Raw genomic sequence first — 14,234 nt, 5'->3', positions numbered from 1 at the left:
ACATGTGTATTACTTACCTATCCACCCAACAGTAACTGCTTTTAAGGCATTTTGTATCTGTTATGCTCTGGATTTGATTTGACATTAATGATACAGTATGGTCCAGAGGTAAAAAAGGAGACACCAGGTATGAAGTTTTAGCAAGAATTCAAGCAAAGGAGATGAAGGTGGACGAATAGTACCATGAGATAAGGAAGAAGAAAGGATATGAAGACTAATTATTTTTCTATTTAACCATGTCACAGTTATACAAGTAGGGTTGGTTTGAAAATACAACACAGTTACTCTTACACAGGTGCCTGTAACAAATCCAGACCCATACTGATTCAGTCTGTCCTGGTCAACATAATTCTGAAGCATAAAACTTTATCCTTCTCTACTGCATGCATATTCTGGCAGAGTATCATGGCTAAATTTTAGGCATTAAATTCCGTGAAAAATGTTTTGGCATAAAATTCTGTTTGTGTTTATGTGTGTGTGCACGTACAGGGGTGGGGGTGGGAGGGGTGGTTAGGGTAGCAGACTGAGATTCACCTATTGTAGTATATGATACAGTTTATTACTAAACATCATACAATGTAATTTTATTATTTAGTTATTTATTTATGGTCATGTCTTAATTTTTAATTTAGACTAATTATTCAAGACAATATAGGAAATACTTAAACACAATTTTTGCTAAAACCTTATGACATGAACAACTGTTCACAAAGTAAACACGTATTAATACTCCAGAATGAGATTTTCACTCTGCAGCGGAGTGTGCGCTGATATGAAACTTCCTGGCAGATTAAAACTGTGTGCCCGACTGAGACTCGAACTCGGGACCTTTGCCTTTCGCGGGCAAGTGCTCTACCAACTGAGCTACCGAAGCACGACTCACGCCCGGTACTCACAGCTTTACTTCTGCCAGTATCCGTCTCCTACCTTCCAAACTTTACAGAAGCTCTTCTGCGAAACATGCAGAACTGGCACTCCTGAAAGAAAGGATACTGTGGAGACATGGCTTAGCCACAGCCTGGGGGATGTTCCCAGAATGAGATTTTCACTCTGCAGCGGAGTATGCACTGATATGAAACTTCCTGGCAGATTAAAACTGTGTGCCCGACTGAGACTCGAACTCGGGACCTTTGCCTTTCGCGGGCAAGTGCTCTACCAACTAAGCTACCGAAGCACGACTCACGCCCGGTACTCACAGCTTTACTTCTGCCAGTATCCGTCTCCTACCTTCCAAACTTTACAGAAGCTCTTCTTTGGAAGGTAGGAGACGGATACTGGCAGAAGTAAAGCTGTGAGTACCGGGTGTGAGTCGTGCTTCGGTAGCTCAGTTGGTAGAGCACTTGCCCGCGAAAGGCAAAGGTCCCGAGTTCGAGTCTCAGTCGGGCACACAGTTTTAATCTGCCAGGAAGTTTCATATCAGCGCACACTCCGCTGCAGAGTGAAAATCTCATTCTGGAAACATCCCCCAGGCTGTGGCTAAGCCATGTCTCCACAGTATCCTTTCATTCAGGAGTGCTAGTTCTGCATGTTCGCAGAAGAGCTTCTGTAAAGTTTGGAAGATAGGAGACGGATACTGGCAGAAGTAAAGCTGTGAGTACCGGGCGTGAGTCGTGCTTCGGTAGCTCAGTTGGCAGAGCACTTGCCCGCGAAAGGCAAAGGGCTCGAGTTCGAGTCTCAGTCGGGCACACAGTTTTAATCTGCCAGGAAGTTTCATATCAGTGCACACTCCGCTGCAGAGTGAAAATCTCATTCTGGAAACATCCCCAGGCTGTGGCTAAGCCATGTCTCCACAGTATCCTTTCTTTCAGGAGTGCTAGTTCTGCATGTTTCGCAGAAGAGCTTCTGTAAAGTTTGGAAGGTAGGAGACGGATACTGGCAGAAGTAAAGCTGTGAGTACCGGGCGTGAGTCGTGCTTCGGTAGCTCAGTTGGTAGAGCACTTGCCCGCGAAAGGCAAAGGTCCCGAGTTCGAGTCTCAGTCGGGCACACAGTTTTAATCTGCCAGGAAGTTTCATATCAGCGCACACTCCGCTGCAGAGTGAAAATCTCATTCTGGAAACATCCCCAGTCTGTGGCTAAGCCATGTCTCCACAGTATCCTTTCTTTCAGGAGTGCTAGTTCTGCATGTTTTGCAGAAGAGCTTCTGTAAAGTTTGGAAGGTAGGAGACGGATACTGGCAGAAGTAAAGCTGTGAGTACCGGGCGTGAGTCGTGCTTCGGTAGCTCAGTTGGTAGAGCACTTGCCCGCGAAAGGCAAAGGTCCCGAGTTCGAGTCTCAGTCGGGCACACAGTTTTAATCTGCCAGGAAGTTTCATATCAGCGCACACTCCGCTGCAGAGTGAAAATCTCATTCTGGAAACATCCCCCAGGCTGTGGCTAAGCCATGTCTCCACAGTATCCTTTCTTTCAGGAGTGCTAGTTCTGCATGTTTCGCAGAAGAGCTTCTGTAAAGTTTGGAAGGTAGGAGACGGATACTGGCAGAAGTAAAGCTGTGAGTATCGGGCGTGAGTCGTGCTTCGGTAGCTCAGTTGGTAGAGCACTTGCCCGCGAAAGGCAAAGGTCCCGAGTTCGAGTCTCAGTCGGGCACACAGTTTTAATCTGCCAGGAAGTTTCATATCAGCACACACTCTGCTGCAGAGTGAAAATCTCATTCTGGAAACATCCCCCAGGCTGTGGCTAAGCCATGTCTCCACAGTATCCTTTCTTTCAGGAGTGCTAGTTCTGCATGTTTCGCAGAAGAGCTTCTGTAAAGTTTGGAAGGTAGGAGACGGATACTGGCAGAAGTAAAGCTGTGAGTACCGGGCGTGAGTCGTGCTTCGGTAGCTCAGTTGGTAGAGCACTTGCCCGCGAAAGGCAAAGGTCGCGAGTTCGAGTCTCAGTCGGGCACACAGTTTTAATCTGCCAGGAAGTTTCATGTATTAATACTAGTTTTGATGGAAAGATAGGATAGCAAATTTTATACAGCATAATTAGGTCTGATAAATGGAATTATCTCTGTTGTAGGCAAGTGAAATATCATCACATCAATTCTAGTGAAAATATACATATTGCAATACTGTCAAAAATATTCATCATATAATACTGAACACACAAAGCCTCTAAATTCTGCAAAACTAATTATGAAAAATATGTTTCTGTTTACTGCTGAGCATAATGTCATGTTATATGATTTTACAGTCTTTATTTTCTATTGTAAGTTATGTAAAGTACTAATTATAACAATACTGTAAGCATAAAGCATTGACAACATGTTATTTAAGTGGCAGCAACTGCGACTGCAAGCACCAGTAGTTGTTAATGTTACAGATTGGAGTTCAGAGAGTTGCTAATGAAATTGCATGTCAATGTGTAAATTAGTCCAAATCTTGGTAAAGCGCTAGTTGCACTGAATAAATGAAAAAGCCATCTGTTATATGGTGTCAGACTTTTTATTTCAAAAAGCTACCTTCTGCGAGTTGCAATGTCAGTGGCAAAGAATACATGACTTTCTGGAGCAAACAGATATGTAAAACATATTTTCCAACAACTAATTTTGTCAGCTAAGTATGTTTCTTAAATGTAGCATTTTCTTTTCTGAGAATTATATGATCTGCACTGCACCTCAGGTACACACAGTCTCAATTGTAGTTTTTTTTTTAATTTAATGCATTTGCATAAGAGCATGAATTTGCACTACACATGCACCGTTATTTTGTCAAAATGGATTGTCAGCATACGAAATTGCCGTATATACTGGTGTACATTATAGCGATGTCATTCAGACATTCAGCTGCTATCATAACACACAAATAATAAAACTCTGACTTATACTGAGTGTTCGAAATTAACAGTGCCAGCTGATGATTGCTACTTACACATTATGGCTCTTCGGTACTCCAAGGGGAATGCAACAGTACTGCCTTTTCAGAGGCAACTGGAAATGTATGTTGATGCATTCAGTATCATCTTCACTTAAGCACTTTGGTCTCTACGTGTCCATTACAAACTACAGTACAAGACTCCTATAACACTATAGTTAGCTATAAGATGCCAAGGAACACATGTAATTGAACTTGGGTCAAAAGTATCATGTTCTCATCATCATAAAGTGTGGACTTTTTTCTGACTCCTCATAATAATTGCTGAAGAGTGTGGAAGCAGCCAGATACCAATACACATCTCATACATACAGTTACATGGGTTCAGCAAGGAGGTAGGTCAGCCATGCTATGGGCTGGTATCATGTGTGTGTCCGAGATGTCAGTCATTATTGAGGGTAATCTGAGACTGTGCAGAATCAGTACAGAATCCTTGAACCTATTGTTCATCCGTATAATTAATGTTTCAGTAACGAGGGCTTCAAGGTAATAATGCATAAGTGCACTGTGGCCACCTCAGGAACACTTTCTTCGAGGAGGCAGCAATTTACTACATGGAATGGCCTGCAAGACCTGATGATTGAAAGCTAACTGAGCATGTTTGGGACCAGTTGAATCTTGCAGATGTCCTTACACCTTGGTTGATATCAGGATAGTTATTGTCAAAGAGTGAGGTTGGATCAAGAAGCAACATCTCAACTGCTTTGTAAGCAGCATGCCACGACGAAGCTCACAGGATGGAGTAACATGGAATTGTATATTCTTCAGCACCAAATTTTGATTCCACAAATGACCAAACGTTTGCATATTTGAACAGACTACCCTGTTTTTACCTCCGAGTGAACTTAGTTTTTTAGTTTCGTAAGGCTTATATAAGCCCACATGTGGTTGAAGGTATCAGATGGTGCAAAACATTATTTGAGCAGCTTACATTAAATTCATTAGTTCAAAGGACAATTACTTAGAAACACACATAGTAAAGGAACATATAAACAGACATGTGAGACAAGTCTGGCAAAAGCATGTTTTCCACCTTTAACAAACATGAAACCATGGCTAATCTACTACTCCACCTTTTTGGAATATGTTTAATTGACTTAGGTGCTGACGTCACAAAAAACTGAACATTAGTTTTTTGGTGGATAACATGGTAATGACCCAAGCCAGTGACATGTGAAGCCTGTAAGTCACTAGATCAGTGGTTCCCAGCCTTCCTTAGACCATTACCTCTAGGTGCAATCAAATGTTATGTAGTACTCTCCCTCCCACCAATACCAGCATTAGTGCCTAATTAAACTTCAGAATGAAAAAAAAAATTGTTTGAACAGTTTTATTTTTAAAATGGTCAGAGATAAATGATATTTAGTGTTTGTAAATGTTTTATTATACCACAAACTAGTAAGTCATTGAGATATATTCAGTCTGTGCAAGTAATAAATTATGTTCCAAGCCCATTCAGTTTCTTGTTTTATTTCCATTATTATCATAGTAAAAAATCTACTTCCCTGCCTATAAATCTGGCACGCCACTTTTTTTTCTTATTTGCTGTGTTCCATATGTATGCGTGCTAAAATAAGTGATGAAGCAATTCCCGGTGAATTGAAAGTTCTACTTACAACTATTCCTCAGAAAAGAAAGATAATTATCCACAGCGAGGGTGGACATTTGTTACAAAACACATTCCATGCAAAACTCCTCTGTGTAGCGATGTTTGCTTCACCTACACCCCCACTTAATAGCAATCGAGTTAAAATGTATGCACTATACTTACTATTTGTAAATCACTTGATTGCTGGACTCCTTATTCCTGAACTTGCAGAAATGTGAAGACTTCAGGCTATCAATGCTTTGTATCTGGCCACTGCCACTAATAATAATAATAATAATAATAGTGTGTAAAGCCCTTAAGCAGTTACTGTTGTGTCTTGTTGTCATTTAGACCATTTAACTGTTTCAGAGTTATTAATGAAGCAATTTCTGGACCACTGCAGGAAGAACACATTTTCCTGAGATATTTAGCATTTGTTCTACATATTGTGATGAAGCAAGTAGGGATAGTTTCACTTCCCCTCTTGTTTTGCCATCCGCTTCGTTAAATTTGTTTTTTTCTTGTTTTTCAATTTTAGCTGATTACCATTAACATATGTGAATATAATTTGCATTTCCATAAAAGAGAAAGGTTGGCACTCAGTTTTAAAGAACATAACACCAGATCTGATTTCGTGCTTAGTTTTATGTACGTAATTGATTTTCTAATTTCTTTTGACTATTCCTATTTAGTATCTTTTGTTGTTGGGTGAAATCAGTAACTGTTTCGTAACTTAAATTCTACTGTTGACTTATAAACAAATATAAATTCTATACTAATTATAAACATTTGGAAGATGAACTAATAGTATTCTTAAAGTATTTACTTGGTTCAATTCGAAAACATGTTGGCAAAGTTTAATTAATTAATAATTAATTCCAAAGTAATTAAGTTTTGTCAAAAGTGTTGGTTACGTAACTATATTTGCTAATTTCATGATTTAAAGAAAAAAATTTGGCTTAACCCTCGTGGTAAAAACTGTTAAAAAGAACCGATTTTTCAATGTAGTCAGTTAATTTAATGAATTAAGTTTTAATTGTAATTTCTGTAAATTAAACTTCAAAGAATGTGTAATTTCAGCACCTATTATTGTGATGATATATAAGGGCCCGAATTTTGGTCACAACACAGTCAGTCCATGGCCAAGTTTCAGACAAGTAACCTGTGTTCATTAGAATGACAACAATGAATCAACTTAACAGTGAAATAAGTGTTACACCAATACGCCATGTGTTAAAGCAATGACAGTGACTATTCTATTGAAAGACTGTGAACTGTGTGGTTAGGCTCGTAGATATACAACAGGAAATTATTGTAGTAGTATGTGGATATTTGCCTGCAAACTATTAATGAGGCTTATGGAAAGTTAAACAATAGTACACTGGCCATATTAAATGTGTGTATGGGAGGTTGTAAAAAGTGAATGTAAACTATGGTGAAACGCAAATGTGTTCCTGTCAGCTACATTATTTACAGTAGTCAGTGTCCAAATTACAAACCCCATTTTTCAGCCAATGTAGCAACACAGTACGTCAGCACTGAGGACAACCAACAAATAATAAACAAAGTAGGCAAACCTCTACAATATGTCTCACTTTGCTGATGCACAGTGCAAAGTACAAAATAGGATATAGTAAGTGGGATATGTAAGGAAGATGTTCAAAAGTTTTTCTTGTAAGTTGTAACCTCCACCACATTGTGTCATGCACTGATGTTAGTAATTGAGAAAAAAATGTTATGATTGACAACTTCCATAATCAGTATTAGAGTCTTATGAAAGTGTGATAATAGTAATGAGTTTTAAAAATAATTTAGTTTCATGAATTGAACCAAGTAAACCATTTCGTTTCCTACCCATTACAAAATTTCATTTTACCCGTCAGGGGCTAACTACCTCAGATTGGGAACCGCAATAGTAGATGGAACAGCTCAGGTTATGCAGTTCTCGAGAGGGAGCATTAGCTGCAATTTTGTTTCCTTGGTACGGATAGGCAGAAAGTCCGCATCTCAGGATAACAGTCAGGTCAATAGTAACCCTTATATCTTTCAAAGTTGTCACAATCTCCATTTTTCTCAGTTTTGCTTCAAAATAATTTAGTCATTTGATTATGTGGGCAATTATGTCAATAAAAATGATGCCTTGCAAATCAGCAAATAAGACACTTCTTATTGCTGTCTAGGGCAACCATTTCATTATGGATATTCTCCTCATGAGAGCTTCATTTCTTTTGTTGGTTATCTTTTGTAAGGTGCCAACATGTCTCACGTTAAGTTTTAAGATATAAAGCAACTCAACAGACACAAATTGTCTTGTGAGCTTTCGAGACAAGTATTGGCCAGAACATTTACTTCTCTGACTTCTATACCTAATACCAATAGAAAATAAATGATGATGACATGACAATCCCAAATCACAACCATATAGAAGATGCTGTCAGTCAAATATCTTTTATTAATGCCTCATATCACTTTCAAATATTCAGTCATTCATTTAAAAATATTTTAGGGTGCTCATGGAATTGGATTAACACATTCACAATGAAAAAGAAGTGAGGGTATTTTACTTATCAAAACTTGTGAGGAATGAACTCTCAGGCTCATCAACACAACTTGAAATAAACAGAACAGAATGTTGATTCACACAAAGCCCATATTTACTATTTCATGACATATGGAAGTCATTATTCTGACACCAGGTCTCCAGAAAAACCATTTAAGAAGCTTTCATTTCACAGTATCCCATTCAGGTACTAATTACAACCAAAGATAAAATAAATGTGAGAATAGAGAAACTGAGATGTATATCTATGAAAAGAAGAGTACAGAAATCACTGAATATAGCAAAAGTAAATCTCGAATGCCTTCAAGACGATCTTCACACATTGTATGGACTTGCAGCACGTGATATTCATACCAATGTTTAACCGTTCTGTTTTATAGTTGTCAGTATTACAAGTAAAAACTGTGCCTGCATATTGAAGATACCAGTCCAAGCTTTTTTGTCACATGAATATTGTACATTTTGCAACCAGTTTATACAACCTAAACTCCTTTTCACAAATAGCATGCCTACAAGTAGTTTTTGATCTTCTTGTAAAATCTAAATTTTGTGACTTACATTCTTTCCCACGTAATATCCTAAGGGATCTTGCTACTTTGCTGTTTTGCCTAACACAAGTTTTAAAAATCTACAACTGATGACACGTTCCAAGTAATGATGATGAAACATAGTGTTTTCATCTACCCATGGCACAGGATTGTGCACAAAAGATACATGTAGCTTGTTTTTGGTTATTTCTCTTTAAATTAAAAACTTACAATTTCATTGTCCTAACTTTTGAAACAATTAAAAAGTGTTTACTTCCTGGCCTCAAATGAAATAATATTCTCAGAGGTGTCATGAGCTTTAATACAAAGAACTCTTGAACCTATAGGTCAACTTATGTGCATCCATGTGTTGTAGATGAAGTATATTTGAATACAAAATGTGAAATTTGTCCACCATCTGCATTTAAATGACTGTGCTGTTTATTAGCACCGCCTCTCCCCCTCAGAATCTGTGTGTCATCTCCTGTGATAGGACCAGAGATAGCCAGATGAAGTGCACTAGTCTGAAACACTTACATACTCATCAGCTCATTAGTTAATCACATCTGTTGATAAGCTCAACAATGGAAGTACAAATCCATCAAGCAGATTAATAACAGCACCTTAACTCATGGTGAAAAATCACAACAATCAATTAATTGGTTACACCACAATCTCTTTTCAACCTTCTCTGCATCTGAGAAGCAGCAATAGTAATGTTCAAACAATTGAAAATCTAGGATGAAATATGAAAATGTTACGAAAAGAATAGATGCTACTTACCACGTAGTGGAGATGCTGAGTTGCAGATCGGCACAACAAAAAGACTGCACGAAAGTAAGCTTTTGGCCAACAAGGCCTTCATCGGAAATAGACAACACACACATGCACACACTTGATCGCAGTCTCAGGCAGTTCAGGCCAGACTGCGAGCAGCAGCGCATGATTGGAGGTGCAACCACGAAGTGACGGTATGGAGGAGGATGGAGTGGGTGGGTGGGGGGAGGCGGGGGGCAGGGAGAACAGGGTGGGGGGTGGGGGAACTGTAAAGTGCTGCTCGTAGGACCATACAGGGACGGGGTGGAGAGAGGGTAGAGCAGCTATGTGCAGTCTGTAGTCCATATAAGGGGCTAGATGAGTAAGGACAATGACTAACAAAGTTTGAGGCCCGGAGGGTTATGGGAACATAGGATATATTTCAGGGAGAGTTTCCACTTATGAAGTTCAGAAATGTTGGTGGGAAGGATCCAGATGGCACAGGCTGAGAGGCAGTCATTGAAGTGAAGAGCGTAATGTTGGGCAGTGTTCTCTGCAACTACATGATCCCGACGATTTCTGGCCACAGTCTGTCGGTGGCCACTCACGTGGACAGGCAACTTGCTGGTTGTCATGCTCACTTAGAATGAAACACAGTGGTTGCAGCTTAGCTTGTAGATCACATGACTGGTTTCACAGGTAGCTCTGCCTTTGATGGGATAGGTGATGCTTGTAACCATACTGGAGTAGGTGGTGGTGGAAGGATGTATGGAACAGGTCTTCCATCTAGGTCTATTAGATGATATGAGCCATAAGGCAAGGGGTTGGGAGCAGTGGCTTTTTAGGTATGGACAAGGATATTGTGTTGGTTCAGTGGGAGGCGGAATACTACTGTGGGAGGGATGGGAAGGATAGTGGGGAGCACATTCCTCATTTCAGGGCTTGACGAGAGGTAGTTTAAATCCTGGTGGAGAATGTGATTCAGCTGCTCCAGTCCTGGGTGGTACTGAGTCACAAGGGGAATACTGCTCTGTGGCCAGATGGTGGGAGTTTAGGAGGTGGTGAGTGACTGGAGAGATAAGGCATAGGAGATCTGTTTTTGTACAAGGTTGGGAGGGTAATTACAATCTGTGAGGGCCTCAGTGTGGTCCTTGGTATATTTCGAGAGGGACTGCTTTTCACTACAGATGTGATGGCCACGGATGCCTTACAGATGTGACGGCCACGGATGCCTACGCTGTATGGAAGGGGTGGCATGTGTCAAAGTGGAGGTATTGCTAGTGGTTGGTAGGTTTGATATGGATAGAGGTACTGATGTTGCTATCTTTGAGTGGAAGTTAACATTGAGGAAGGTGGCTTGTTGGGTTCAGTAGAACATGGTGAAGCAAATGGGGCAGAAGGCATTGAGGTTCTGGAGGAATGTGAATAGTATGTCTTCACACTCAATCCAGATCACAAAGATGTCGTCAATGAATGTGAACCAGGTGGGGGGTTTGGTTTTCTGGGTGTTTAGGAATGATTCCTCTAGATGGGCCATGAATAGTTTGGCATAGGATGGTGCCATGTGGGTGACCATAGCTGTACCTATGAAGAGGTAATTGTGGGTGAGGATACAGTTGTTCATGGTGACTAGGAAGGACGTTGTATGTTTGGAATCTGTCAGGCATTGGGAAAGGTAGTGTTTCCTAACGGTAAGGCCATGGGCATTAGGGAACTGTGGAGGATTGCTCAACGAAATGGTTGGTACCTTTCAGGAGGGTAGGTTCTCACCAACAACAGATTTCTGAATAGTGCAGGTGGGAACTTTCCCTGCAGTATATCCTACATTCCCATTATCCTCCTGGCATCAACCTTCATTAGTCATTGTCCTTACCCATCTAGTCCCTCTCTGTTCCCACACCAGCACTACACAGCCTTCTATTCTACCAATTCACCCACAGTCATTTTACTTCTATACTTTTCCACTACCCCCCTTCCCCCTCTCTGTCCAACCTCCTGACTGCATCTAGCTGACCTACTCTCTATCCACCTTGTCCCTGTGTGCTCCCACAAGCAGCACTTTACTGTCCCCTACTCCTATCCTGATATCTTTCCCGCTCCCTGCTCTGGCCTCCTCCTTTCCCCCACCATCTGGCTGCATCTCCCATAATGTGCTGCTGCTCGTAGTCTGGCCTTAACAGCCAGAAACTGTTGTCATGTGTGTGTGAGTTCCATTTGGATGAACAACAAAGCCCTTGTTGGCTGAAAGCTTACTTTCTTTTTTACTGTGCCTATCTGAGACTCAGCATCTCCACTATACGGTGAATAGCATAATATTACAATAGTAATGTTCAAGATGATAATGCATAGAATCATCAAGCACATGCAATATTGGAATAGTATGATGAATGTTACATGGCATTACAGAATCCTGAAGGGCTTCCAAATTCAAAATCCTATTGAGCACTTGTAGCAGCTGTATCATCAGGGAACACTGACCAGAGCCATAATCAGGTCGCAGTCGCACCCAGTCAATGCCCTTGTGTACACAGAAACCTCAGCGGAAGCTACAGGTTCTGTACTGCCGAATTTTGTGAGTCTGGGGCAGTGATCAACTGCCGCATGGAAACAGGTGGACCGTGATGGTTGACCCCTTTCCCGATGATTCCAAGCCACACAGAAACAGTTCCTTCCACATAGTCAGCTCTGGGCACTGGTATTTAAAGTCCCATGCCCAACCTGTCACTGACCAACTGGGCCACGTAGTTGCACATAATGTTTGTCAGCTGCAGCCTAGGAGTTTTTGATATAATTGTGTTGCTGCCACTATTGCTGTCCACAGGCCGTAAACTAAGGGCTTCCTGACTGCCCAGGTCCTGGAAAGCTGACACTCCACTGCTGTCTCAATGAGACTGCTTGCTGACATACTTACTGCTGCCTCGTGGCCGGAGGACAAACAGATGAGCTACCAGCAATGTGCAGTTAAAGAGTCTGCCAGCATACAAGACTACACTGGCTGTAGCTCGCTGGCCATGCCAGGAATGAAACACTGAAAACTTTATGTAATACTGAACTGATGCAGTGTGGAAGATGTATAACAAACTACATGGTGTACGTAAATACGGAATGCTGCATTTCCAACAGCTGAATAGCATAACAGAAAAAAGCCCTAGCATTAAAAAAAAACTGCAATATTTCAGCTACTGGTGTTAACACTTTCATCTAAATTAACTATAAGCGTCTATATCGAGCATTTGTAGTATGCGTTATAAGTGAATAAGATACACCAATGAAACATTCTTGGTGGTAGAAAATCATCTTTGTTATCTAGTAACATCAGACTTGGATAAAATCTTGGGGATTTTATTATAGTCTCTCATTAGGAACAAGCAACTGAATTTAAAATTCGTGCATACACTCCTTTTGTATTTAGTGGAAAAGTCTTATAAAGCCCACATATGCAAAATCATAAATATTATTATTGTAAAATGTACAGCAGGAGGAATGGATTAATGTGGTAAAATCTTTTTACACAAATCATGACAATGTGGGACTCCGCAGCTTACTACCTGCAGGTAGTCCAGCACAAGACCTAGGGCAGCTCTGTACATCTTTGCACTCAGGAATCCATACATGGCTCCACCTAAAATAATGTAAAATCTTTTGTCCAGCATGTGCTGGAGAGATTAACAGCAGCTCATGCAGTCGCCAACAAAACAAGCGATCAGGGGTAGCTAATCAGTGGTTCTCCCCAAGAAGCAGTAAGTGGCTGGCAAACAGCAAGCCTGGGCTGGTATGTGTGATTTGTACAATGGTGGCATTTGCAACATGATGGCAGATGGTTACCTTCAAATACTTTATAATTCACTTGTAATTTGATATCTAACTGTAGTGCAAATCCAATTGGATCAATGTACCCATGACACTGAGCTGCATTTATTAAGACTTTTAATATTAAATTATGACAGAAACAACAGAAGTGATCATAGTGAATTAATGCTCTTACAATGATTAACTATTCAAAAATTGACACAATTGCGATAAACAGGGTGTCGGATGATACCCTAGCACTGCAGAGCTATAATCGCAAAAAAACCACCCATTTGTATAAAATTTGTTTATTCCAGTTTTATACAGTTTAAATATTATTCAATTCTGTAAATGTATCGGGTCATCATATGCTCCACAGTGACACAAAAAAGAAACTTATCTATTGCCTTATGTTAAAATAATACATTTGTCTATATTATTAGTAGTTTCTGATTTATTTAACTAAAAGTTAATCCAGCCAATATTAATGCTTGTAACTTAGAAACAGTAAATTATCCTAAGATTTGATACCATCAAGGCAAATTTACAACTTCATGTGTTTTAAGTGTATTCCTTTTTATTTGGTTAAACCATGTATGTGTTATATGCAGGATTAATGATTTAGGTCTAAGCTTTTGTAGATAGAATATTGTGTTTGACCTTAATAGATCCAGAAGAGAAAGAGCTTTTATTTAAGGCATATATCAAATTCGTAACACTATTATTATTATTATTATTATTATTCAAATGGTGGCTCATGGAATGCAAATTCTCATAGGTGTGAGAGGACATGTGCTTGAACATTCTGGCTTGCGGATCGCTCTTAGGAGAAAGGAAGGACTTGGGAGGGAGTTGAGTTTGGAGACACTTTATGTCGAGTTGGCAAAGGATTCGGTAGTCAAGTCTGGTGCATGCAGTCTTCAGGTAACGCATTGAGGACGTGAGAGAGCAGTAAAGTGTTGGCCTTTGGATGGCATGCGGCCATGTTAATACTCTAAAATTCACTCATACTTAAATTCTGAGCCAAGTGGGACTTACTCAGTGTCACACACCCTTTTACACATTTGGACACTGGCTTCAACTAACTTCTGGCAGTTTCTACACTAAAGTGTTAGTTACATCTCCGCTGTGACCTAATAATGGCTTGTGTACAGAACGGG

This window comes from Schistocerca gregaria, chromosome 1 (genome assembly GCF_023897955.1).
Source record: "Schistocerca gregaria isolate iqSchGreg1 chromosome 1, iqSchGreg1.2, whole genome shotgun sequence".
NCBI classification, from domain to species: Eukaryota; Metazoa; Arthropoda; class Insecta; order Orthoptera; family Acrididae; genus Schistocerca; species Schistocerca gregaria.
Note: the sequence above shows the minus strand (reverse complement) of the source record.